We start from the raw sequence: 27,067 nt of genomic DNA, 5'->3' as shown, positions 1-27,067 counted from the left end.
ACGTTTACATATGGGCTATAAAGGGGCCATGGGATAATTGAGGGGTCATGCACTGGCACTAAGTTGGCATAGGGGCTATACAGGGCCACAGGTTGGGGGGCATGTGTTGGCATACATGGGCATAGGGAGTGGGTGGGAGGATGAAGGTTGGGGGCTAGAAGGTCTAATGTTTAAGAAAACAACTGGGATGAAGCCCCAGAGAACCAAAGCAGGGCTTTTAAACACCCACCTCGGCACCTGGCAGCCCCTGTGGCTGCCTTCAATTTGCTTCCAGGGCTAGTAGACCCTACTCTATCCCACAACACCCCCACCCCCCACCACCCCACCTCCCCCTACCTCCCCCCACCCCCAGAACGAAGATCCTGCCATTCAGGGAACTTTATCCCAAGGTGGGAGGGGCAAGCCAGGAGATTTCCTGGCTCTAAGCATCCGCCTAGGGAGAAAAAATAGGATGAAAGTGCATGGGAAAAATGTACTGGCCAGAGCAACACATTTTCTGACACCATTTTGATGCTCCGGTTGTTTTGAAAGACAATACAATAAAACAAAATATTGTGATGCTGGAAGATGTGCTTGTATCGTACAAATGAGATTGGATCTATAGGATAGGGTATTGTCCTCTTTCAAAAATTTAACCCTTATTGTATTACCAGTCATTTCATCAGACCACAATCTTATTTCATACATCACCCACAAGATAGTCCATTAAGTAGTAGCGTTCCTTATTTTGAGGCATGAAATTTGAAATAGTGATTCACCTGATTGCATCATAGATATTTTGTTTGTCAATATTTGTGTAAATAATATAAAAATGTCAGCATTATAATTTCAAAGTATATTTTGCTTTTTTAGTGTGATAGAAGTCAATCTGAGAAAAAGTATACATCATCGCTATCATGCCCATCGTTTGAAAAAAGTCCAAAGGCCAGGCCAAGAACTGCTCCATCGAGTTACTGTCATGGTAAGATATTACCTGTGCCCATTATGATTATAATTAATGGAGAAATGAATTGTGTGGAGGTATCAAAGACTAGTTTGAATGAATAATTAACTAATGATGCAGATGATTAAAAGAAGTTGAATTAAATGCATAAGTTTTTTGGATTTTTTTGATATTAATTTGTGGGATATAGACATTGCTAGCAGGACCAGTATTATTGCCCAGCCCTAGTTACTCCTGAGAAGATGAGGGTGACCCTTTGAATTGCTGCAGTTCCTGTGGTGAAAGTGGTCCCATAGTGCTATTAGGTAGGGAGTCCCTGGATTTTGATCCAGTGGAGTTGAAGAAATGATACCTGGCATATCTCGGTCTATACCTAGTTTCTAGCCATGCCAATGATCTGGAATAAACTGAAACTTAGTGAACTGGAGTATGCCAGAATGACTTCATGGAAAGACATGGGTGATGCCCAGTATCAGAGCTCAGTGAAGGAATAATGCAAGTGATGCACTTTGAGCATTTCCAGAGATATATTTTCTTGTGGTCAAAACAAAATAATATTCAAGAATTTAGATTTCAGTAAAACACAAATGAATGGAGTTTTGCTTTGCACTGTTCAAAGTTCTGTTACAATTTTTAAAAAGGTACCTGAAGCATTAGCATTTTTTGGTAAAAATTAAGATAAAGTTTATTTAGATCTTGTTAATGCCAGTTAACCGACAGTGGCAGATTCATTGTGAATCAAGATGGTTAGAGACAGGAGTCATTTACTATTAAATAGTAAATTTAACCTTTGAGTAGCTGTCCTTTTTGTCCTTTTGATATATTCATCATCTGTAGATGCTGGGGAAGCCAAAAACTTGCTTTCCACTCAAATATTTGATTCATGGTAGAAATTATATACCTTTATGTTTGTTGATAAAGAGTGTCTGCAAACTCAACTTTTGCAGCTCAAGCTGTTAAAAAAAAATGCTGCAAAACATTGTTCCTGGTTGCAATGATTCCTTCTCAAAATTTCACCAATCTGAAGGATACTAATAGCTGTGCCTTATATTTTCATTCTAACTTACCAATTATATCTTAGGAACATAAATGCAGGAATTCACAGCTGAAGCACTGTTGGTCCTTATTTCAATATTTGGTAATTCAATGCATGGCAAATCAGCAGCTGGATTGCAGAAAGGCAAAATCACATTTAGAATTTCAGGTGTTTTGTTTTTGTAATGAAAGCTGGCATGATGACTTATTTGTCAATATGCTTGTGGATCAAGTGGGTTGCCCTAATTTGAGGCCCCTGAAAATTGGGTGGAATTTCAAGGCCAAAGAATACTGTGGGCTGCATCTTCCGGTCGCCGAGCAGGAGACGTGGCCCGCTCACCGACACGTAAAATGACGCGGGGTGACGTCAGGCATGCGTCCCGAAGTCACCCCACGTCATTTAGATTTTCCGTTCAAAAAACATGAAGCCTCATCCGCGGGATGAAGTTTCATGAGGGTATTAAAATTTGTATAAAATGTCTAAATAAAATAAATTGACATGTCCCAGCTCATATGTGACAGTGTCACATGAGGGGACACATGAGGAATATTTTTTTCTGCCTTAGATGAAATTTTGAACCTTCAGCCAATCTCCCTGAGACAGCACTTTGCCTCAGGGAGATCTGTGCGCTCTTTTGCGTGCATGCACACATGCAAGAGATAACGATAACAGGTAAGCCTCCTTAATTGGAGTAACATTTAAAAGTCAGCTAATAAAGTCTGAACTTGTAAATGCAGAAGGGAAAAAAAAATCGTGGACAGAAAAAGAAGATGGACAGCTGAGTGCTAATATCAAATGCTAAAATATCTACTTGTAACTGTGTGATCAAAATTATGTTATAACCATATTCATTTGTTCAAATTTCCAGTTGCTGTATAATGTGAAAAAAATAGTTATGTATTTCACATTAATGAAAGTTGGAAATGTTATAAAGCAATTGCGTAGGAATTAAACTGTCTGATTATATAAAGAAGCTGTAGGAAATATGTTAAACTCTTTATTGACTACAAAGATGTCTGAGGAGTGATAAAAAGATTTCTGTTACCAATTTAAAGGCATATAAGTGAAAAAAAGCTTAATAGGTACAGTCAGGATCAAAAACCAAAACACAGCATTTTATCAAAATCACAAGGCAGTGATTGATAAAGGACTTTATATATGCTTTCTTGTGCTTCTGATTTTTTTGTTTCCTTATTTAGATAGTTGCAGATCACGATATAATGCAGACAAGGTGGGTAGAACTTAAATTTATGTTATAATTGCCAGTGTGTATGCTCAAAAATATTTAGATACATTTATTAACATCGCCTGACTTCATCCTTGTCTCAGCTCACCTGCTGCTGAAACCCTCATTCATGCCTTAGTTACCTATAGACTTGGCTATTGCTATGTATTCCTGACTGGTCTCCCACATTCCGCCCTCCGTAAACTTGAGGTCATTCAAAACTTGGTTGCCTGTGTCCTAACTTGCACTAAGTCCCACTCACCTATCACCCCTCTGTTTGCTGACCTATATTTGCTCCTAGTCAAGCAATGTCTTGATTTTAAAATTCTCATCCTTGTTTTCTAAACCCTCCATGGCTTTGTCCCTCCATATCTCTGTAATGCGCTCCAGCCTCACAACCTTCGGAGATATCTGTGCTTATCTAATTCTGGCCTCTTGAGCAGCTGCAATTTTAATCACTCCAGCATGGGTGGCCGTGCCTTCAGTTGCCTAGACCCTAAGATCTGGAATACCCTCCCATCCTACACTCTCTACCTCGCTATCCTACTTTAGGACACTCCTTAAAACCTAGCTCTTTGACAAGCTTTTGGTCATCTGATCTAAAATCTCCTTATGTGACTCAGTGTCATATTTTGTTTTATAATGTTCCTGTGAAGGATCTTGGAATGTTTTATTATGTTGAATAGACTATATAAATATAAGTTGTTGTTATTGTTGTTGTAAGCTTATATTTGACATCGAAATGAGTTTCCAACCATATATCCACCATCACTAAGATTGCCTATTTCCACCTCCATAATATCACCTACCTCCACCACCCCCCCCCCTCCCCCTCCCTCAGCTCATCTGCGAAGAAGCCTGTCATCCATGCCTCAAGATTTGGCTATTCCAATGCTCTTCTGGCTGGCCTCCCACATTCTATCCTCCATAAACTTGAGGTCACCCATAACTGTATTACCTGTGTGCTTACTTGCACCAAGTTCTGTTTGCTCATCACCCCTGTGCTTGCTGATCTGCAATGGCTTCCATTTAAGCATTGCCTCGATTTTAAAATTCTAAATCATTATTTTCAAACCCATCCATGGCTTCACCCTTCCTGAGCTCTGTAAACTCCTCGAGCCCCACAACCCTCCAAGCCATATGCATTCCTCTTATACTGGCCTCTTGAGCATCCCTGATATTAATCATTTCACCATTTACAGCTGTGTCTTCAACTATCAAGGCCCAAAACTCTGAAATTCTCTCCCTAAACCTCTCTGCCTCACTACATTTCTTTATTCCTTTAAAACATTCCATAGAACCTAGACTTTGATCAAGCTTTTGGTTATCTTCCCTAACATCTCCATTTGTGGCTTGGTGTCAAATTTTGTTTCATAAAACGTTTGTGAAGTAACTTTGGGGCATGTGATTATATTAAAGGCATGATATATAAATACGTTTTTGTTATTGCTATGTATTACTTTAAATTAACCTGAGCAGATAAGAGAATGAAGTATTGGAGAACATTTTGGCAAAAGCAATCACAACATAATAAAAGTTTAAGGTCATGATTGAAAAATATCTAATTAAGACAAAGATCAAAGTAATAGATTTGGGGGAAAGGAAGCTAATTTTTGGGGGATAAGGATGGAAATAGGGATGATAGAGTGGAAAAATACTCACAAAGAGAAAGAACAGAAGTGGGAAATATTTAAATTGGTGATCCAATAAAGTTTGAAAGAAATCCATTCTACCAAAAAATAATGACAAACTGGCCAATAATGAAACACCTTAAGTGACTAAAGAATTAAAGCTAAAGAAAAAAACATGGTCTGAGTACATAGACGATAAAGGACAGGGTGACAATGAAGAATTCAAAGTTAGGAGGTGTATCTGAAGTGCTGTAACCTGCAAGGCTACAGATCAAGTGCTGGAAAGTAGGATTAGCTAGTGGGAGCAGCTAGTTTATTTTTCCTTTTTGGAAAACAATGAGATACAATGGGCTGAATGGCCTCTTCCTGCACCATAACTTTTCTATGGTTCTAAGTGGAAAAAAATATTAGGAAGGTAACAAGGAGCTACATAATTAAATTATCCAGGAAGATAAAAGAAATAAAATAGTATATTACAATATATAAACAACAAAAGGGAGATAAGAATAAAAAGGGAAATTGGGACACAAGGAGTCTACAGCGGGATATAGACAGGTTAAGTGAGTGGGCAAAAAAAGTGGCAGATGGATTATAATGTGGGAATATGTGAGGTTATACACTTTGGCAGGAAGAATAGAGGAGCTGAATATTATTTACATGGAGAAAGACTGCAGAGGGCTGCAGCACAGAGGGATTTGGGAGTCCTTGTGCATGAATCCCAAAAAGCTAACATACAAGTTCAACAGGTATTAGGGAAGGCAAATGAAATGTTGGCCTTTATTTCAAAGGGAATGGAGTATAAAAATAGGGAAGTCCTGCTAAAACTATACAAGGCACTAGTTAGACCACACCTAGAATACTGTGAACAGTTTTGGTCCCCTTATCTAAGGAAAGATATATTGGCATTGGAGGCAGTCCAGAAGAGGTTCACCAGGTTGATTCCGGGTATGGAGGGATTTTCTTCTGAGGAAAGGTTGAGTAGGTTGGGCCTGTACTTATTGGAGTTTAGAGGCGACGTTATTGAAACATATAAGATACTTAGGGGGCTTGACAGGGTAGATGCTGAGAGATCGTTTCCCCTTGTGGGCGAGTCTAGGACCAAGGGGCATAATCTCACAGTATCAGATCAGCCATGATCTCATGGAATGGCAGAGCAGACTCGATAGGCCAAATGGCATACTTCTTCTTTTACGTCATATGGTCTTAAATCAGGATAGGGTTGAGCCACTAATGGATGCCCAAGATAAACTTACAGATAATAATAACAAAATGGTATAAATACTGAATAATTACTTTGCCTCAGTATTTACCAAGGTGAATAATACTGTGGACATGACAGTAGCAGGGAATAAAAAAGATATCATGATGTTTAAGATTAAAAGAGCAGAGATGGTAGATTATCTAGTCAAAGCAAGGGTAAAAACATAGGGCTGGATAGGTTGCATCCACACATGATAAAAACAAAGGGAATTATGGCAGAGGTATTATTTTATATATGTTATAAATTGATTAGAAAAGGCAATAATGCCAGAGGACTGGAAGATGACTAATGAGATCACTATATTTAATAAGAGACAAACAACAAATCCAGAAACCTACAGCCCAATTAGCTTAATGTTGGTGATAGGAAGGACACTCAAATCTTTAGTCAAAGATATAACAGAAAAACATCTAGAAACAGAAAATCTAACAAAGATTAGTCAACAACAACTTACGTTTATGTAGTATTATTATTGTAATGAAATCTCCTAAGGCACTTCACAGGAGCATTATAAAACAAGTATGACTCCGAGCCACATAAGGAGATATTGCTGGAAAAAAGAGACATGTTGAAGCTTTTCATCTTGCACTCATCAGGACACAAGGAGATATTAGGTCAGATTAGGTCAAAAGCTTGGTCAAAGAGATAAGTTTTTTAGAAGTATCTTGAAGGAGGAAAGTGAAGTAAAGAGGTGGCGAGGTGTAGGGAAGGAATTCCAGTGCTTGGGGCCTAGGCAATTTAAGGTCTAGCCATCAATGGTGGAGCAATCATGATTGGGAATGCAAAAGAGGAGATTACAGATATAGACAAGGTCAAGGCAATGGAGGGATTTGAAAACAAGGATGAGAATATTTTTTAGGATGTTGCCTGTCAGGCAGCCAGTGTAGGTCACCAAGGATTCCAAAACAGAAGGTTATGCTTGACTAACCTTATTGAATTCTTTAAGGAAGTAACAGAAAGAACAGATAAGGATAAAGTAGTAGTTGTGATATACTTGGATTTTCAAAAGACCTTCAATAAGGTACCACATAGTACACTTGTGACTAGATCAGAGCATATGAAATTGGGATGGAGGGAATTAGCAGACTATATAATGCAAGCAGACTATTACACAAGAATCAGACAGCACAGGTTTAACTAAAAACAGAATATGCTGGAAATAATCAGCAGGTCTGGTAGCATCTGTGGAGAGAGAAACAGAGTTAATGTTTCAGGTCAAGGATCTTGCTTAAGAACTGGAATTCTTGGTATGCTATGTATTTTCAGCATTTTCTGCTTTTATTTCAAATTTCCAGCATCCGCACAATTTTGCTTTTGTTTTATTATGGGCAGAATTTTCTGCTTTACGTGACGTGTGAGCGTCCCGACGTCACCGCGTGACATCGCGATATTTCGCTGTGCGGGTGCGCGATGAAGCTTGACGCGCACCCATCATTTTTTAACGGGCTAGTTAAGGCCCTTAAATCGACGCCGATTTTCAGGTGCCCATGCGATCTTTGGCTCAGCGCACGGGTGCAACGGGCAGGCAGGTAAGAGACTTTTAATAAAACTCATTCACAAGCGGGATAAGAGGGCTCAGTGGGGTCGTCAATCTGGTCTGTGCGTCTTTATTGCAGAAAGTTTTTTAAACTTGCCTGTGTGGTCTGTAGCAGTTCAGAATGAATTCCAGCAGCTTTCTGTGTACCTTTAACCTTCAGGTTAGCACTCTGCAGTCAGTAATCTTTATCGGGCCTGCAGCTTTCCGGAGGCCTCCCTTTAGCCTGGGTATGGGTTCTGACATCTCCACTGGAGGCAGCTCCTCTGAGGAGGAAGGGAGGGATAGAATAAGGAGAAGAGGAATGCACAATCAGCCTCCAGGAGAGGCGCTTTTGGGAGTACAGGCGCAGGCACAAGGGGCGTAGGGCCCCTTGGGCATAGGTGGAAGGGGCCGCAGAAGATACCACTATCCTGCTGCCAGGGTATACAGGCAGCAAAGCAGCTACCTCAATATGACTGAAGTGCAGTGCCAACTGAGGCTCTGACTATCAAGGGAGACAGTACACTACATCTGTCAGATGATTGGCCCTGAGATCTCTCCTAACTGTGTGGGTGGACACCCCATGCCAGCGGCTCTGAAGGTTACAGTTACCCTCAACTTCTATGCCTCTGGCTTCTTCCAGGGCTCGATGGGTGATCTTTGTGGTGTCTCCCAATCAGCTGTGCATACTTGTCAAGCAGGTCACAGACGCTCTGTTCAGGTATGCATTGACCTTCATCCACTTCTGCTGGGACCAGGCAAGTCAGACACAGCGAGCCAGAGGCTTCGTGGCCATTGCTGGCTTCCCCCACGTCCAGGGTGCTATAGACTGTACACATGTGGCCATCAAGGCATCAGCAGGTGAGCCTGGTGCCTTCGTCAACAGGAAGGGCTTCCACTCCATGAACATGCAGATAGTGTGTGATCACAGGATGCTGATTCTATAAGTCTGTGCAAGGTACCCAGGCAGCTCCCACGATGCCTACATCCTCAGACACTCCCAGGTGCCGGGGCTCTTCATTGCTCCGGCTCGGCTTGATGGATGGCTGCTGGGTGGCAAGGGCTATCCCCTCAGGAGGTGGCTCATGATGCCTCTCTGCCGCCCAAGAACAGAAGCTGAGCAGTGGTACAATAGGAGCCACGCCTCCACAAGGGCTGTGGTGGAGAGAGCCATCGGTCTTCTCAAGATGCACTTCCGATGCCTGAACCGCTTAGAGTACCCCCCAGATCGTGTCTCTGTGATAGTGATAGCATGCTGCGCTCTCCACAATCTTGCGCTGGAAAAGGGCAACGCAGTGGACAATGAAGACATTGACGCAGTGAATGCGGCTGCACACGATGAGTCCAGCACTGATTCTGAGGATGAGGAAGCACAGGGGAATGATAAGGGGTTAAGCGCTGACCCGGGACAACACCAAGGAGGCAGGAACATCCGGGAGACTTTAATCCAATGAACTTTCAGCTAGCTCCACACAAATGGATCAGGAGGACCAGCCTTTCCTGATGCTTCCATAGTCGGCATTTAAGTGCTACATCTGCTAGATCATCAGCTGCAACTAAGGGCTTTGGACATAAACCTCAATGTCCACTCAAACACTCATGATGTGTATGTAAAACATACAAATGCAGAACAAAGGAGCCACCCTCAGCCATGGTAACACATCTGGTTTTAATTTTCACCATCATAAGGTCACACAAAATTAGACCAAAATGTTTTTCAAGCATAAACAAATTATAATTCCCTAATCTAGGACCAACACAAAAGCATCAGTGAGAAACCCGTGGTGTGCCTAAGGTGCCTTATGCTTACATTTACGGGTGCTACGTCTTGGTGCCGCCCCATCGCTCTGAGTGGCATCTGAGACAGCCTCTGCTGTGCTGTTGGCCTTGATGACCTTGGCGGCTGTCCTCTGGCCCATGGAGCCTGTGCTGGCCCTGCCTGGGAGGGAGCTGCCAGTTCCACAGCTGGCATCTCCGTAGTCGCCGCAGCCTCACCCGATGAAGTGGTCACTGGGAGAGGGGCGGAGCAGCTGTTGCCCTCATCTGGAGCGCCGTGAGAGGAGCCCACAGAGATGACAGGCAGCTGCTCCACCAATGTGAGTTCGCCCTGGACCTCCCTGCTCACCGTCGATGGATGTGCAATGAGCTGGGAAGCTTGAAGCCCACACCATCTCCCACATTGGCAATGACCAGCTGTGGCCACGGGCGCTGTGAGGGCTTGCAGGTCTGAGCGTAACCCCAGGAGAAGCTGCTTGTTCTCCTGGAAGCCCCTCTCCACGAGAGTCGCCACTCTCTCCATGGAGGAAGCATGACGCTCTGACATGAGGCTCATTGCATCACTGATGCTCTGCGTGGACTCCTCTACCACGAACACCAAGTGAAGCACAGCCTCATGCAAAACTACCAGATTTTCCCGCACACCCGGACGCATTTCCTGCAGCTGTTGCGTCGCGGACGACTCCAGGAACACATCATTGCGCCCCGACTCAGCATGTGCCTGGTCCCCTGCAGTCCTCCGGCTGCAGGCGCCATCGACACTCTCTGTCTGTGCCAACTCCTCCAGTGACTGTGAAGTGCCCTCTCCACTGTGCCCCGGGACACTAGCCGATGTTGCAATTCCCACCAACGTACTTGTATCTGCGCTGGTGCTTGCCTTGCAGAAATGGTGTGACGCAGGTGACAGTTGAGGGCCCTCAGGTGTGAGATGGGGCATCTGCAATTGCTCCTGGTGGACAGGCTCTGATGATGTTGAAATTAGCAACAAGGACAGTGGATCAGTTAGCGTGCACATAGTAACACACTTCATCCCTTTCCCCCTGGCTCATTATGTGCTCAACCTTCCAGAACCTATGGAGACGAATATTGGTGGGGTGGCAAATAGTCAGGAGGAGACTCTAACATTACAGGTGGATACAGACGGGCTGGTCAGAAGGCCTAAGGAATGCCAAATGGAATGTTATGTAGATAAGTGTGAGGTGATGCACTTGGGCAGGAGAAACAAGGTACAGGAATACACGAGGAATGATAGGACCGTGGAAAGTAAGGAGGATCAGAAAGACCTTGCTGGGCATGTCAACAGGCCTGTTAAGGTAGCGGGACAGGTACATAAGGCGTTTAAGAAGGTAAATGCCATACTTGCCTTTATTAGCCGAGGAATAGAATACAGGAACGGGGAGGTCGTTCCAAGTGCAGAAAACACTGCCTAGGCCACAGCTATAGTTCTGCATGCAGTTGTGAAATGCGCTTCATGGGAGGGATGAGATTGGAGTGGAGAGAGTGCAGAGGTCGTTGACCAGGATGCTGGCTGGGCTGGAGAGTTTGAGTTATGAGGAGACATAGCATAGACTGGGGATATTTCCCCTGAAGTAGAGGAGATTGAGGGGTGAAATTATTGAGCTTTATAACATTATGAGGGCCATAGATAGGGTTGACAGAAAGGAACTTTTCCCCTTGGCGGAGGGATGAGTAACCAGGTGGAATTGATTTGAGGTAAAGGGCATGAGGTTGACAGGTGAGGTGATGAAGAACTTTTGAACACAGTAATGTGGGACACACTGCCTGAAAGGGTGGTGGACACAGAAATCCTCCTAACATATAATAAGTACTATGTGCAGTTGCGATGCCATGGCATACAAGGCCATGGGAATAGTGGTTGGAAATGGGATAAGGCGACTTTGGAAGGTGGTTGACACGCGCATCTTTGAAGGGCCAAGGGACCTTTGTCTATGACCCACACCTCTGACTCTATCAGTCTGTGAATGAGCAATGTTGCTACAATAACAATTCAAACAATCATCAGTGCTTTGGATGGTGGGAAGACAGAGTGGATGTCACTGTTGACCTCAAATACCTGGCCGCTCCACCCCAGCCTCACTGACACCAGTGGACCTGGGCGCATAGTGCCTCTCAAGCTCCAGGGCCTCCCGATCGAAGCGGCTTAAAATCATCAGCTGGGCCTGGCCGCCTCCAGTCCGTGAACGCTCACATGCATTGTGAGGATTTTTCTCCTGAAAAACAGGGAAGACCATTCATTGCGGCTAATTGCACATGGACTCTGCACGCACACGCCGCACGCCAACCACAGAGGTCCATATCAGCCCTCCAGTGCCTCCTCTCCATGCTACTGTTGATCAGTCACACAAAGATAGTATGCCTGTTCCCAACCCTCCCCCCAATGGCCACCTTGGACACATTCTGCACCCATCACTTTAGGAAACACACAATCTTAGCTCCCATAGCAAGGAGGCACAACTACGTGCAGTGTCAAGGGCAGCAGATGGCTCTTGGTCACGAGACCTTGAGGCTCCCCTTCCACAATCTCATCACTATGAATAGAACATGGGTTGGAGTTCTGAGTATGCGCCTAGCTGCATCTCCTGCAGGTTGCCCCCAGGCTAGTCATGTGCAACTAAAAGCAACACATCGTGCGGGGGAGAACTCATCTCCTCATGAACCACTCAGGCTGATGTAAGCATGGGCACTATCTGCTTGCCCACCCAACGTACGAGAAATGCCCCACATGATTCAATGCAGTCACAATAGTAAGACTTGGGGGCCTCAAAGGCTAAGGCTACCTGCTGGGTTAAATGCCCAATACCAGCATACTCACCTTTCCAGAGCACAACAAATCATTGAAGCGCTTACGGCACTGGGTCCAGGTGCGCCACACCACATTGCGGTATCTCACCACCTCCGCCACCTCCTCCCATGCACGTTTAGCCCTGTGGGGGGGGGGCCGCCTCCTCCCATCCTGGGGAACCAACACCTCCTACCGTGCTGCCACCTACTCGAGGAGGGCAGAAAGGCAATCATCAGAAAAGTGAGGGGCACATTGGCCCCCCACTGGCCTACCCTGCAGTCTGCCCTGCTCCTGTGGCAGACCCTGCAGCCTGCCCTGCTCCTCTGCCATTCCCTCCAGAGTGCCCTGCTGAGCAGACCCCCTGCGGTTGGATCTCCAAGTGGCCATTGTGAGCAGCCTACAGGAGGCTGCCAGGCCTTTTAAACAGACTGCCGGGTCGCCATTGGACTCAGTGGTCTGTGCACGCCCGCCGCAGCCTGCACACTCGCGCTATCCACGGGAGTCGGAAATGCGCTGGGTGGGCCTTAATTCACCCGTCCACACAAAATGGCAGTGCGGCCCCGATCACGGGCGCTGATCTGGTCCGCGCCCGCCCACATCCATTCCTGTTCCGCCCACTCATCAAATGGAAAATTTTGGCCTATAGGTTTAAAAGTACTTTCTTAGACTGGTAAAGGCGAAAGGTACCACAGGAATGGGTGCTGAAATGGCTGTTCTTCATCTTTTACATAAACCATTTGGACTTGGGAACTGGAAGTACAATTTCAAAATTTGCAGACAACACCAAATTGGGGCATGTAATTCGTAATGAGGAATACAGCAAATTACAAGAAGAGATGAATAAACTTAAAGAATAGGTATGTAAATGGTAAATTAATTTCAATGTAGATAAGTCTCCAGTAGTGTTTGGCAGCATAAAGAGAAAATTAAGATTCTGAATGAGTTAAAGGAGAAAAGGGATTTAGATGTACACATTCACAATCATTAAAAATAGCAATACAAGTTAACAAAGTCATAAAATGTAAACAAAAGGCAGGGGTTCAGAAGAGGAATAGAATTGAAAAGCAAAGAAATGATGTTAAACCTGGAAAGAATGTTGGTTCGACTGTACTCAGTGTATTATGTACAGTTCCAGTCTCCATGTTACAAAAAGGTTATAGAAGTACTAGAGATGATAAAGATGCACAAGGATGATACCAGAACCGAGAAGATATTGTTATCCGGAGACACTCAACAGGTAGGGCCCTTTTCTCCAGAAAAAAGGCTGAGGCTGACCTATTCAAGGTCTTTATAATTGTGAAGGGTTTTCATAGGATGGATGTAGAAAAGGAGTGAAAAATCAAGCTTATTAATGCTCATTTATGAGCTCAGAAATGGTGTCTGCAGCATGCACGCACACCTGTGGAGTAAATCACACTGGACACCATATTGATGCAGGCATAGTGCACACCAACAATATGCAGCACAGGCAGATCTTGATGCCAATCAATATGCAATGCCCACAGTGCCAATTTTGGAGCTTAGCACTCCAGCCAACATCCTTCCTTAACCTCACAAGGTTGTACACGCATTCAGCAGCAGGAGGAACTCCTCCAGCAGTGCAATTTAAAGAGATCATTAACTACTTAGGGGTACATTACTTGTTTTTTCTGGTTGTTGCTAAAATTGTACAAGTGTTTGATGCTTTCTATAGTTATTTCAAGTTTCAATAGACCACATATAGTGGTGTGGAAGATGCTGAAGAAATTTTTGCTGACTTCAAGGCTTCTGCACAAACTAGTTGCTCCCACAGAAGGGTGCATTAGTAGGCATTTCCTTTCAAATACAGCATGACTTGGAGAATGAACAGAGGCCAAGCAGAGTAGGTCAAGATGCTATAGGGAGAAAGGGAAGAAGGGCTGGCTTTAGGAGGCTGTTTGCCCTGGGTTTTGAGGGAGAAATTCTCATGAAGGAACAATGTGCGAAATGTGCTTCGCTGAGGACATCCTCACTAAAATCTGCCACCTGATGCTGCCACAACTGCTAGCTCCGAGCAGGGCACGGACTGCATTGCCAGTGGCTGTGAAGGTGACCATTGCAATGAAGTTTCATGCATCTAACTCCTTGAATCACATGAGCTGTTGGTATTTGCAACATCTCGCAATTTGCCATCTAATGTTATGTAAGGAAGGTCACTGAGACTCTATTCAATAAGAGCTGACTATATTTAATTCTGTCTTGCCAGTGGTGAAGCAGGCGAATTGAGCCTGCGGCTTCACTAGGATTGCAAGCTTCTCCACGGTGCAAGTGCCATAGACTGCACACACATCGCTTTGCAGCTGTTGCATGTCAACTCCACCCTATACCCAAACTGAAAGGGATTCCACTCTCTCAACATCCAGCTAATCACAGAGAATCACAGAGTTGCTACAGTGCAGAAGGAGGACATTCAGCCAATCATATCTGCACCAGCTCTCAGAATGAAAACTAACCCAGTACCACAACACTGCACATTCTTCCTTTTTGGACAGTGTGTGACCATAGGTGGCAAACTATGTAGGTCAATGCCCAGTATCCTGGCAATAGACATGCTGCCTTCATTCTGCAGCAGTCCAATGTCCTAGCTGCAGTTGAGCCACCATGGAACACCAAAGGATGTCTAATGGACAGCAATCAACTGACAACATGGCTGATGACTCTGGTGTGCAACTAACACACATGAACATTGCATGCATACAATGAAGCCATGCTGCCACACAAAATGTGATAGAGCAGACCATTGGCATGCTGACATAATGACTCCTCCACCTGCACCACTCTGGAGGAGCCCTGCAGTATTTAGCAGAATGTGTCAAGATTTGTAATGACCTGCTGCCTGCTGCTCAGTCTCAACATCTTCAGGGGCAGCCCAGGCCAGCAGCTATATGGTGAGCAGATGAGGATCTGAGCATGAGGAAGAGGAGGAGCATGAGGAGGAGGAAAAGGAAGGGACGAGGCAATCTAGAAAGCATCTTTCTGGCCAGGATGTCCATGATGAACTCATCAGGTGTGATAACAGTAACTGCAACCACAATTCTCCATTCACTAACAGTTCCACACCTTACCTTCTGCTGTCACTGACTATCACAACATTCGCATGGCCACAAGGCAAAACTAAAAGCAACTACAAAATGAACATTCCAAACCAAATTTTTAAATTAAAACATGCCATATTGCATATAAAAGTCAACTAATCACCCCTGTGCATTCCCTTAGTGCCTTTCTTCCTTGTGCCTTTGTCTGATTTAGTGTTCCTATGCAGTGCTGTGCAAGTCACTGCAGCATGACAGATAGAAGGCTGCTGACTTCCGGTGAAAGCAATTTCATGTGATCTTGAAGGACAACCTTGAACAGCTCTAGGTCGATGGCCGCAGGATAGCATGCATTTTAACCAGTTTGCAGAATTTGGAAATTTAGTACAGAGGGGAAGGAGGTGCTGCTTTTTGCCTCCAATACTTGTCGTGATTTGTAGTTGTTGTTTTCTAGCCTTTGCTTTCTCTGCCTTCCACACCCACTCACTAATTTCCTGCCTTCCATTTCCAACTTTGTTTCTCTCCCTTCTGAATTTATGCTCAGGTTCTCATACTGCTGCTAAACTAGTTTAAATCCTTCCCAAAGCACTAGCAAACCTCCCACTACAATATTCAACCTGGCCCCTTTGAGAGGCACCCTCTCCAGCTTGTACAGCTCCTATGTTCACTGGAAGCAGAGCCAATGCTCCAGGTATCTAAACCCCTCCCTGCTGCACTATCTCTCCAGCCACACTTTGTTTGCTCTATCTGCCAATTTCTGTACTCAGTACAAGGCACTGGGAGTAATCTAGAGATGACTACTTTTAACACTCTACTTTTTAATTTATTTTCTAGCTTCCTAAAATCTGTCTGCTAGGCCTTGTTCCCCTTTCTACTAATGTCATTGGTCATCCTCCTCTCCTGAGAATGCTCTGCAGCCACTCAGTGACATCCTTGACCCAAACACCAGGGAGACACCACGCTACTCTGGAGTGATATCAGCCACAGAAACACCTCTCTATTCCTCTAGCTATTGAATGCCTGATCCTTTTACTGACTTTCCTCTTCCACACCAAGAACTTATGTTGTCATGGAATTGACTATGGCTGTACTCCCCAGAGGAACAATCACCTTCCCAAGAATTCAAAACTGAATTCTGGCTGGGGAGTAAGATGCACCTGCCTGGTCCTCCTTGTCTGTCTGGTAGTCGCCCATTTGTCATGAAGCTATTAATGTATATATTATTAGAAAATATTTTTCTTTTAAAATAGAGGTTTGGTCTGTGGGTATGTCTTAATTGGATTAAAGCCAGCTAGTCTGGGTACTTTGATGTATACTAGTTTTGAGATGTAAGAGAGGCAGAGTGCATTTGCATTTTGTTGAATAGAGTATTCAAGAAGACGAGTGAGATCTGGCACCTAGTTAGCAGAGTCGAAGCAATATGTTTAAATTACTAATAAAATTGGTACTATGAAATGAGTTTTATTGTTGGAAGAGGTGGAGTTCAAAGGGCTGGTGATACAATGAGAATTTACATTCAATGAGATGTGCTCGGTATAGGATGGCAGTTTTGTGTGTGCAGAGCAGAGGCAATGTAACATCAAAGCCTGTAAGCCTACCACTGTGTCTGCCAAAGGAAGCCAAGTAAAAGGAACCTCATTTTGAATTTGTACAGTGAAAATGCTTTGCCAGCTTTGGGCTGCTGTTGCCTTAGTGGAGATTAGTCTGGGAATTTGTTAAAAGTTATGATAGTAGTAATTTGTAGCCATGTGTGTGTGTTTAATGTGTTGTAACTTAATAAAATGTTTCATTTAGTTTAATATAAAAACCTCTCGAGAACTGGTGGTCTGATTCCTGAATTTAGAACTGCATCTCAAACATACCACTTAAAATATAGGCTATGACAGTTGTTTAAAGTTGCCCTCTGGGATCTTTAAATAACTCAGCTTTACCAACTGCTGTGTCATAACACATTCCCTCTCCCTATGCACTCTTAAACTGCTGGCGACCATTTCCAGAAACATTCTATCCACATAGCTCCTCACCTCGCAAATGTGCTGCTGTGATACCAGCTGCTACTCAAGTTTGGAAACATGGAGTTCAAGCTCCTCAAGCTAAAGATACTTGCCGCACATGTGAAAAGTGTCCTGGAGCTCCCACACGGCACAGGATATGCATTTGACAGGATTGAGCTATGCTGTCATGCCTCTATTAAACAATTAGCTAAACTTACCATAAATAAACTAAAGACTTGTGCCCAACCTGGACGTAAAAAATCTCACCAGCTACTCACCAATCTCTTCATATGCTCTTATTTCCATGTTTTCTGATTAAGTTTCTTTTGTTAAAGAAACAAATCACATACTGTTCACTCACCTGATGTACTCGCCCTCAGAGCTCTCCCTCCTTTCAAAAAGCAAACTAATAAACAAATTGTGTGCCTGAACTGCACTACGAAGGAGCTTGTGCTCAGTGAGACTATCCTGAATGAACACATTTGCAGTAGATGTCTCCATCTCAAAGTATAATGTGGTAGTTATAAGCAATTCACTAATTAGGAGAACAGATAGCATCCTTTGTAAGTGAGTTCAAGAGTCCTACATGGTATGTTTCTTGCCTGGTGATGGCTGCCTGGTGCCAGGGTGAGGGGACCTCATGAGCTGACTAGAAAAGGGATTGGAGAATGAGGGGGTGTATCTCGTCGTTGTGGTCCATGTTGGAACCAAAAACATTGGGAAGATAGGCAAGAGGTCCTATTTAGAGAATGCAGGAACCACAAGCTAAATTAAAGAGCAGGACCTCAAGGATTATAATCTCTGGATTATCATTCAAACCACGTGCAAATTGGTGTAGCGATGAACATATTCAGGAGGTGAACACATAGCTGAAGTAGTGGTTTGAGAAAGAGAGGTTCAATTTCATGGCCAGGAAGGAATTCTACGGTTGGGACATGTTCCACCAGAACTGGGCTTGGGACCAGGGTCCTGATGAAAAGGGTAAATACGGCAGCCATAAGCAATGTTCCCTCTAAATTGTGTGCCTGCATGGCCACACAGAAACCCAATAATTATGTGCAGACTGCACTCGAGTTGGTCCCTTTAGGTTACAAGCCATGGCCTACAAAAAAAATAGAGTGTGTGTTGGTCACAAGGACTTCAAAATAGTAATTGGTGGCAGAGAGCTCAGATGGAAAAGATAATATTAATAATAGTTTAAAAACAAATGTAAGGGAAGAGGGTAGAGTAACAGTCAGAAAATGTGTTTGAGGCAAAATAGATAAAGGGAAAAATAAAAGATGTAAAGTGATTAACCTGGGAGGGAGAAATAAGAAACATGTGAAGAAGATATTAGAGCTGAAGAACAGATTAGGGTGTGGATATAAATAAGCATTCTTTATACATACACATGGAGTATCAGGAACAAATTGAGTGAATTGCAGGTGCAAATTCAAATTGGAAGATGTGACATGGTAGCCATTACTGAGACATGGTAAAAGATGATCAGAACTAGGATCTAAATATACCAAGTTATGAAGTCTACAGGAAAGATCATGGAAATGGTAGGGCAGAATTTTGCCGTCAGCGAGCAGGGGGCGGGACCCGCTCACCAACGCATAAAATGACACGCGATGACGTCGGGCGGAACCCCCGATGTCATCCCGCCCCATTTAAATTTTCAGGAAGGCGGGGGTGCAGCAAAATCAGCTGCGGGCCCACCGACCTGTCAATGGCCAATTGAGGCCATTGACAGGATCATTGAAACAATTAAAGGATCTGCCCATCCAACCTTAAGATCGGCGGCAAATAGAAAAAACATGAAACCTCACCCACCAGCGGGATGAGGTTCCATGCAGGGTTTTAAAAAGTTTAATAAAGTTATAGTGTAAATTATGAACATGTCCCAGCTCATGTGTCATTGTTACAGGAGAGGGGCATGTTAGGGAATTTTTTTTTTCTATTTTTAATCTTTTTCAAAGTGGAAGCGATCACCCAGAGGCAGCTCTTAGCCCCTGGGAGATATGTGCTCTTTCGTGCGCATGCGCAAAAGAGCGCACTCCGCCAGAGATTGCCCGTAGAGTGGGAGGACTATTAGTGATTTAGGATGAAATCACTTCAATGATAAGAAAGAGTATAAGGAGAGGTAAACAGGCAGTGGAGACTTTGGGCAGAATTTTATGGCTGACGTGCAGGTGGCGGAGCCCGCGCATCAGCGCTTAAAATGTCGCGCGCTGACGTCGGGCGAGCGTCCCAACATTAGCACGCGGCATCGTGATATTTAGGTGGGCGCGCGCGCGCTATGAAGCGCGACGCGTGCCTGCCATTAATTAAAGGCCTTGTTAAGGCCCTTAACTTGGCAATTGAAGCTGATTTTGAGGAGCCCGTTCGATCTTCGCCTCGGCGCACGGGCCCAACGGGCAGGTGGGTAACTGATTTTTTAACAAGCCTCATCCATGGGCGAGATATGTGGGATCAGAGGGGTTGTCAATAGTTTATCTGAAGTATTTATTGCAGAAAGTGTTTTAAACTTGCCAGTGTGAGTGTTAACAGTTCAGATTGATTTCCAATAGCTTTCTCTGTATTTCGAAGCTTCAGCTCAGCAGTCTGCAGACAGTAATCTTTATCGGGCCTGCAGCTTTCCGGAGGTCTCCATTTAGCCTGGGTATGGGTTCTGACATTTCCACTGGAGGCAGCTCCTCTAAGGAGGAAGGGAGGGATAGAATAAGGAGGAGGCCAGGACTGGACAATCAGCCTCCAGGGAGGCCAGGCGCAGGCACATGGGGCGTAGGGCCAAGAGGTTGTCCAAGGTGGAAGGGGCCGCAGAAGACGCCACTATCCTGCTGCCAGGGTTTACAGGCGGCGAAGCAGCTACCTCAATATGACTGAGGTGCAGTGCCGAAGGAAGCTCCGACTGTCAAGGGGGACAGTGAACTATATCTGTCAGATGATTGGTCCTGAGATCTCCTCTAACTGTGTGGGTGGACACCCCATGCCAGCGGCTCAGAAGTTCACAGTTGCCCTCCACTTCTATGCATCGTCTCCTTCCAGGGCTCGGTGGGTGTTCTTTGTGATGTCTCCCAATCAGCTGTCCACACTTGTGTCAAACAGGTTACAGACGCTCTGTTCAGACGGGCATTGACCTTCATCCACTTCTGCTGCGACCAGGCAAGTCAGACACAGCGAGCCAGAGGCTTCGCGGCCATAGCTGGCTTCCCCCGTGTCCAGGGTACAATAGACTGCACACATGTGGCCATCAAGGCACCAGCAGTGAGCCTGGTGCCTTTGTCAACAGGGAGGGCTTCCACTCCATGAATGTGCAGATAGTGTGTGATCACACGATGCAGATTCTGCAAGTTTGTGCAAGGTACCCAGGCAGCTCCCAGGACGCCTACATCCTCAGACACTCCCAGGTGCCTGCGCTCTTCAGTGCTCCGCTCGGCTGGATGGTTGGCTGGTGGGTGATCAGGGCTATCCCCTCAGAAGGTGGCTCATGACGTCTCTCCGCCATCCAAAAACAGAAGCTGAGGAGCGCTACAATAGGAGCCGTGGCACCACTAGGGCTGTGGTGGAGAGAGCCATCGGTCTTCTCAAGATGCGCTTCCGTTGCCTGGACCACTCAGGGGGTGCATTCCCAGATCGCATCTCTGATAGTGGTAGCATGCTGTGCCCTGCACTATGTTGCGCTGGAAAGAGGGGATGCAGTTGACGATGAAGACCTTGATGCATTGAATGAGGCTGCACACGATGAACCCAGAAGTGGCTCAGAGGATGAGGAAGGTTACCACAGGGTAATGATGAGGGGCAGCACGCCTACCCACTACCACACCAAGTAGGCAGGGACATCCTGCACACTTTAATCCAACGAACCTTCAGCTAGCTCCACACACATGGATCTGCAGGACCAGCATTGCCTGGCGCTTCCACACGTGGCACTTAGGCTACATCTTCCACCTCATCAGCTGCAACTAAGGGCTTAGTACAGAAACATCAATGTCCATTCAAACACTCATGATATGTCTGTGAAACATACAAATGCAGCACAAAGGAAGCACCCTCAGCCATGGTCAGAAAATTGGACTTTATTGCCACCAAAATAAAGCACAAACGAACTGCGACACTTGGTGCCCAGAACATCTCCCACATTGCGCTGTAAGGGCTTGCAGGTTAGAGCGTAACCCAGTCAGAAGTTTCTCAATCTGCTGGAAACCCCTCTCCATGAGAGTTGCCAATCTCTCAATGGAGGAAGCCTGAAGCTCTGTCCTGAGGTTCATGCCATCACTGACACTCTGCCTGGATTCCTCCACCACAGAGACCAAGTGAAGCACACCCTCATGCAACCCTGCCAGATGCTCCCGTGCACCCTGCCACTTGTCCTGCAGCTGCTGCATGGCTCACATCTCTAGAGGCATATCATCACTGCCGGACTCAGCATGTGCCTGGTCCCCTGCAGTCCTCCAGCTGCTGGCGCCATCGGCACTCTCTGTCCGTGCCATCTCCTCCAGCGATTGTGAAGTGTCCCTCTCCACTGTGCCCCAGGACACTGGCCGACGTCATAATCCCCACCGATGTGTTTGTCGCTGCGCTGGTGCCTGGCTCGCTGAAAGGAGGTGACGCAAGTTGCAAGCGTTGGCCCTCAGGTGTGGAGGGGGGGCTCTGGAATTGGTGGCGGCTATGCGGTGGCGATGCTGAAATTAACAACAAGGACAGTGCATCAGTTAGTGTTCAGTCAGTAATACCTTTTATCCCTTTCTCCCCCAGCCTCATAAGTCGCTCACCCTTCAAGAACCTAAGGAGACGAACATTGGTGGGGTGGTAAAAAGTCAAGAGGAGGCCCAAACATTACACACGCTTACAGACAGGCTGGTCAGATGGCCTGAGGAATACCACATGGAATGTTATGTGGATAAGTGTTCGGTTAAGCACTTGGGCAAGACAAGCAAGATACGGGAATACATGAGTAATGGTAGGACCGTGGGAAGTCACGACGATTACAGGGACCATGCTGGGCAGACCTGTTAAGGTAACAGAACAGGAACATAAGGCGTTTAGCAAGGTTAAAGCCAAATTTGCCTTTATTAGCCGAGGAATAGAATGTAGGAAAAGGGAGGTCATGTTGCAAGTGCAGAAAACGTTGTCGAGGCCACATCTACACTTCTGCACCCAGTTGTGACCTGCGCTTCATTGGAGGGATGGCATTGGAGTGGGGAGAGTGCAGAGGTTCCTGACCAGGATGCATGCTGGCCTGGAGAGTTGGAGTTATGAGGAAACATTGCAAACACTTGCAACATTTGCCATGGAGCACAGGAGATTGACAGGTCACATTATTGACCTTCATACCGTTATGAGGGGCATAGAACGGGTGGACAGAAGGCAACATTTCCCCTTGGCACAGGGATGACTAACGTGGTGGCATTTATTTAAGTTGAGTGCCATGAGGTAGACAGATGAGGTGCTGAGGACCTTTTGGACAGAGTAATGTGGGACTGGCTGAAAGGGTGGTGAGGTACAAACCCTCCTAAGATGATATAAGTCTTTGGATGTGCAGCAGCGATGCCATGGCATGTTAGACCATGGGGATAGTGGTCTTAAATGGGATAAGGCGACTTTGGAAGGTGCTAGAGACGCTATTCCTCAAGGGGCCGAGGGACCTTTGTGTATGACCCACGCGTCTGACTGTATCAGTCTGTGAATGAGCAGTGTTGCTGCAATAACGATTGCAGCAACCATCAGTTGTTTGGATGGTGGAGAGACAGAGTGGATGGGACTGTGGACCTCAAATACCTGGCCGCTGCACCCCAGCCTCGCCAACAGCTGCCGCCCTGGCCGCCTGCCTCCTCCCCAGCTCCATGGCCTGCTCCTCATAAGTGGTGAGGTGCTGCAGCACGGCGTGCCCACCACCAGTCTGCTGGCACTCCCTCAGATTGTTCTCTGTTTTTGCCTGCAGAACAGAGAAGAGCATTTATTGGGGCTGATCACTCATGTACTCTGCACGCGCACGCTGCACCCCAACCACAGTGGCCCATCTGAGGCCTCCAGCGACTCCTGTCCACACTACTGGTGATCAGTCCCCAGAAGATAGTACGGCTGCTCCCAACCCCCTCCCCCAATGGCCACCTTGGACACATTCGGCGTCCATCACTTTGAATAACACATGGGTCTTAGTGCCCATGGCAAGGAGGCACAACTAGCTGCGGCGCTGAGGCCAGCAGATGGCTCTTGGCCACAACACCTTGAGGCTCCCCTTCCACCATCTCATCACCATCAATAAGACATGTGTTGGAGTTCTGAGTATGTGTCTAGCTGCCTCCCCTGCAGGTTGCCCCCACGCTACTCAAATGCGACAAGCACCAACATATGCTGTGAGGAGAACCCATCTTCTCCTCAACCACTAAGGCTGATGTAAGCATGGTCACTATCTGTTTGCCCACCCAGCATGCGCGAAATGCCCAATGCAGTAACGACACTAAGACGTGGGGCCGGGGGGTGGCCTCAAAGGCTAAGGCTACCTGGTGGGTCAAATGGCCAAGGCTGACATGGTACTCACCCTTCCAACGCGCAACAAATCATTGAAGCGCTTGCGACACTGTGTTCCTGTGCGCCACACAGCATCTTGAGAGCTTACTGCCTCCACCACCTCCTGCCATGCCTGCCTGGTCACGTGGGGGGCCCTCTTCCTCCCATCCTCCCAATGACACCTCTTTGAGGAGAGCAGCAAGGCAGGCATCAGAGAACCGAGGGGCACAGTGGCCCCTGCTGGCCTACCCTGCAGCCTGCCCCCCTCCTCCTCCTCTGCCCTCACCTCTTCTGGTACCCGGTCGCTGGCCATGGTGAACAGCCTAAAGAAGGCTGCCTAGCCGTTCTTTATACAGACTGCCAGTTCCCCATTGGAACCGGCGGTCTGAACACGCCCGCCGCCGATTTGAATTTCCCGCTGAACACAGGAATCTGAAACATGCTGGGCGGGCCTTAATTGGCCCGCCCATGCAAAATGGTGGCGCGGCCCATTTCACTAGCGGGGATCGACTCCTCACCCACCACCGATTCGGTCGGGCCCACCCGCCAGACAAACGCAAAATTCAGTCCTTTGAGTCGAATTAAGAAGTAGAGAAGGACTTAAGACTATAATATGAGCAGAATATAGGCCTCCAGGTTGCAGGTGTGAAGTGATGTATTGCATAAATGCAGAGATACAGCAGCATGTAGTAAAGGCAGAATGATTTTAATGAGGAATTTAACTTTCACATAGATTGGGACAAACAGACTAGCTCATGTCAGAAAGATAGTCAATTTTCTTCAACAATATGTTCTAAAATCAACAAGGGAACATGCCATATTGAATTTAGTAATGAGCCAGATTTCATGAACAGTCTGATGGTGTGTGGACATTCATCTAACATTGATCATATTGGCCCGCCTTGTCTCTGTTATTGCCAGGGCTTCCGGGGCTGGCTTTACCAGAAAAACGGAGCACCTTGTAAAATAATGATATCTGTGTCTATATGTGCCTGTGTGGGTGGGACTTAATTGGATTAAAGGCAGCTGTTCTGAAGGCTTTGATGTAAACATGGGGGAAGTTTAGAATGTAAGGTGTAAGAGGATATTTGCATTTTTAAATAAACTAGACTACATTGTTTTCAAAGGAGGGAGTGAAATGTGTCACCTAACCAGGTGAAGTTTGGAAACTGTGTGTTTATTTTTCCCAAAGATTGCTGGTAAAATTTAGTACTATAAGAGATTTTTATTATCAGAAGGATAAAGTCCAAAGACATAGTAAAACAAGGGGAATTTGCATTCAGAAGGGAAATATGTATAAAGGAGCAAAGGTTATGTGTAAGGGAAGGCATTTTTAAGATCTAACAAGTCTGTAAAGCCTTCAGCATCTATGCCTCAAGCTGCTGTTTTCAAAGAACTGAAGTTAAGAAAACTTATTTTGACTTTGACTGGTTCAGGGTATCATGGGCAGAATTTTACAATAGCGGGATTTTACATTCCCGCTGTCATCAATGGGATTTATAACGGCTCGCTGCATTTTACGGCCCCGTCCGCGCCAAAACGGGGCTGTAAAATTCTGCCCCATGTTTCCTTGCCTGGGCCTTTTAAAATCTATATGTCTTACTGTTGCCTTAATGAAAGTGTAACTGGGAGTTAAATTAATTAGAGGATTTATAAGTTATTATAGTAGTAATTTGTAGACATATCTGTGAACTTAAAAATCATTTTTTTTGTTAATAAATGTTTAATCTAGTTTTGTAGAATCCTATAAGACTTGGTGGTCTTATTACTACTGAATTCAAGGCATGCATCTCAAAATTTATAGAAATTGCAAAAAAAGTTGTGGCAGTTGTTTCAAGTTTCCCTTTGGGATTTGTACAACTCAGCATTTACCATCGGTTGTGCCATAACAATGCCATCCTGGCTGGTTATTTCTGTTGATGTATGGTTTCACTTCATCAGATATGGGCTCTTGTGACCAACCATTAAGCACTTATTCTTGTACTTGAGATAGGACTGGATCCTGACCTGTCCAGTCTCTGATCTGTCGAGTGCATACCAACGAGGAATCTAAGAAATTTAACAGTAAAACAAGTTCCTGTGGAACTGGGGAGTGCTCATCATTTTCTTGTAAAGGCAAACGACCAAGTGTATCGGTGTTTGCAATTTGATTGCCAGGCCAATGTACGAAAGTGTATTCTTACACTGCGAGGATTAAAATACTATTGGTATTTCTGTATCTTCTTTCTACGTGCCTTCTTCTTTCTAGCACAGACTTTAATCTTGACCTTTTTGAGTTGACTCAAAATTGACCAGACTCTCTCAGATGCAAGCTGAACTTGACTGAGCTCAATGGTTGAGTCCCTCAAAATTTCATTATCTGCTTCTTAGAAAAGTCTGCGGCTTTTGCTTCCAAAGCATCTTTGGCTTCGTTTAACTGGTTCTTCAGCTCTTCTGTCTCTTTTTTGTACTTGTTTGCTGCTTCCTGGAAAATTGAGCATTGTTGTGTCTTCTCTGCCAACTCATTCTTCAGCTTATTCAGAGAAGTGCTGAATTCTTTCTGTTTCCCTTCATACTTTTCCAGAGGCGCAAACTTTGACTTGAGGGAATCTTGTAGTATGTGAAGGTCTTTCAGCAGGTTTCTTTTTCCTTTCGAAGGTTGCTCACCTCATCTCGAACTCTGTCATCAAGCATGGTCTCTTTGAGCTCCTTCTGCTGTTCTTCCAGGTTTTGGCTTGAGATAACCTGCACTTCTTCAAGTTGTTGAGTCCTTACACACTCCTTTTCCAAAACAGGAATGCTTCCAGCTTCCTTTAGGAATCTCAGTGGTCACTCAAGGCTGATTTTCCTTAGCCAATTTCACCCTAGAAGGCTTGGTGCTCTGCCTCTCAATACGAGCACTGGTAGCTCTGCCGATTGGCTTCCATAATGGACAGATGGCAAATGGCGTTTAATATGTGAAAATGTGAAGTTCACTTTGGCAGGAAGAACAAAAAAGCAGAGTATTGCTTAAATGGAGAACAGCTGCATAATTCTGAGGTGCTGAGGGATCTAGGTGTTCTAGTACATGAGTCACAAAAAGTTAGTATGCAGGTACAGCAAGTAATTAAGAAGGCTAATGGAATGCTATCCTTTATTACGAGAGGGATTGAACATAAAAGCTTCAGTTATACAGGGCATTGGTGAGACCGCACCTCAAATACTGTGTGCAGTTTTGTTCTCCTTATTTAAGGAAGGATGTAAATGTTTTGGAGGCGGTTCAGAGGAGATTTACTAGATTGTTACCTGGAATGAGTGGGTTTCCTTATGAGGAAAGGTTGGACAGTCTGGGATTGTTTCCACTGGAGTTTAGAAGAGT

General features: G+C 45.4%; 1 long non-coding RNA gene across 1 annotated transcript in view; it reads left to right on the top strand.

Moving 5' to 3' along the window:
• The first annotated feature begins 895 nt into the window (after window positions 1-895).
• LOC144690558 (uncharacterized) overlaps window positions 896-27,067 on the top strand; it is a 29,047-nt gene continuing 2,875 nt past the window's right edge. Inside the window, exons 1-2 of the long non-coding RNA XR_013578905.1 lie at window positions 896-961; window positions 3,179-3,210. This is a non-coding gene — a long non-coding RNA (uncharacterized LOC144690558). The remainder of the gene's footprint in view (window positions 962-3,178; window positions 3,211-27,067) is intronic.

Source organism: Cetorhinus maximus, chromosome 2, assembly GCF_964194155.1.
Source record: "Cetorhinus maximus chromosome 2, sCetMax3.hap1.1, whole genome shotgun sequence".
Classification (NCBI taxonomy): Eukaryota; Metazoa; Chordata; class Chondrichthyes; order Lamniformes; family Cetorhinidae; genus Cetorhinus; species Cetorhinus maximus.
This window is presented reverse-complemented; position numbering and strand designations above follow the sequence as displayed.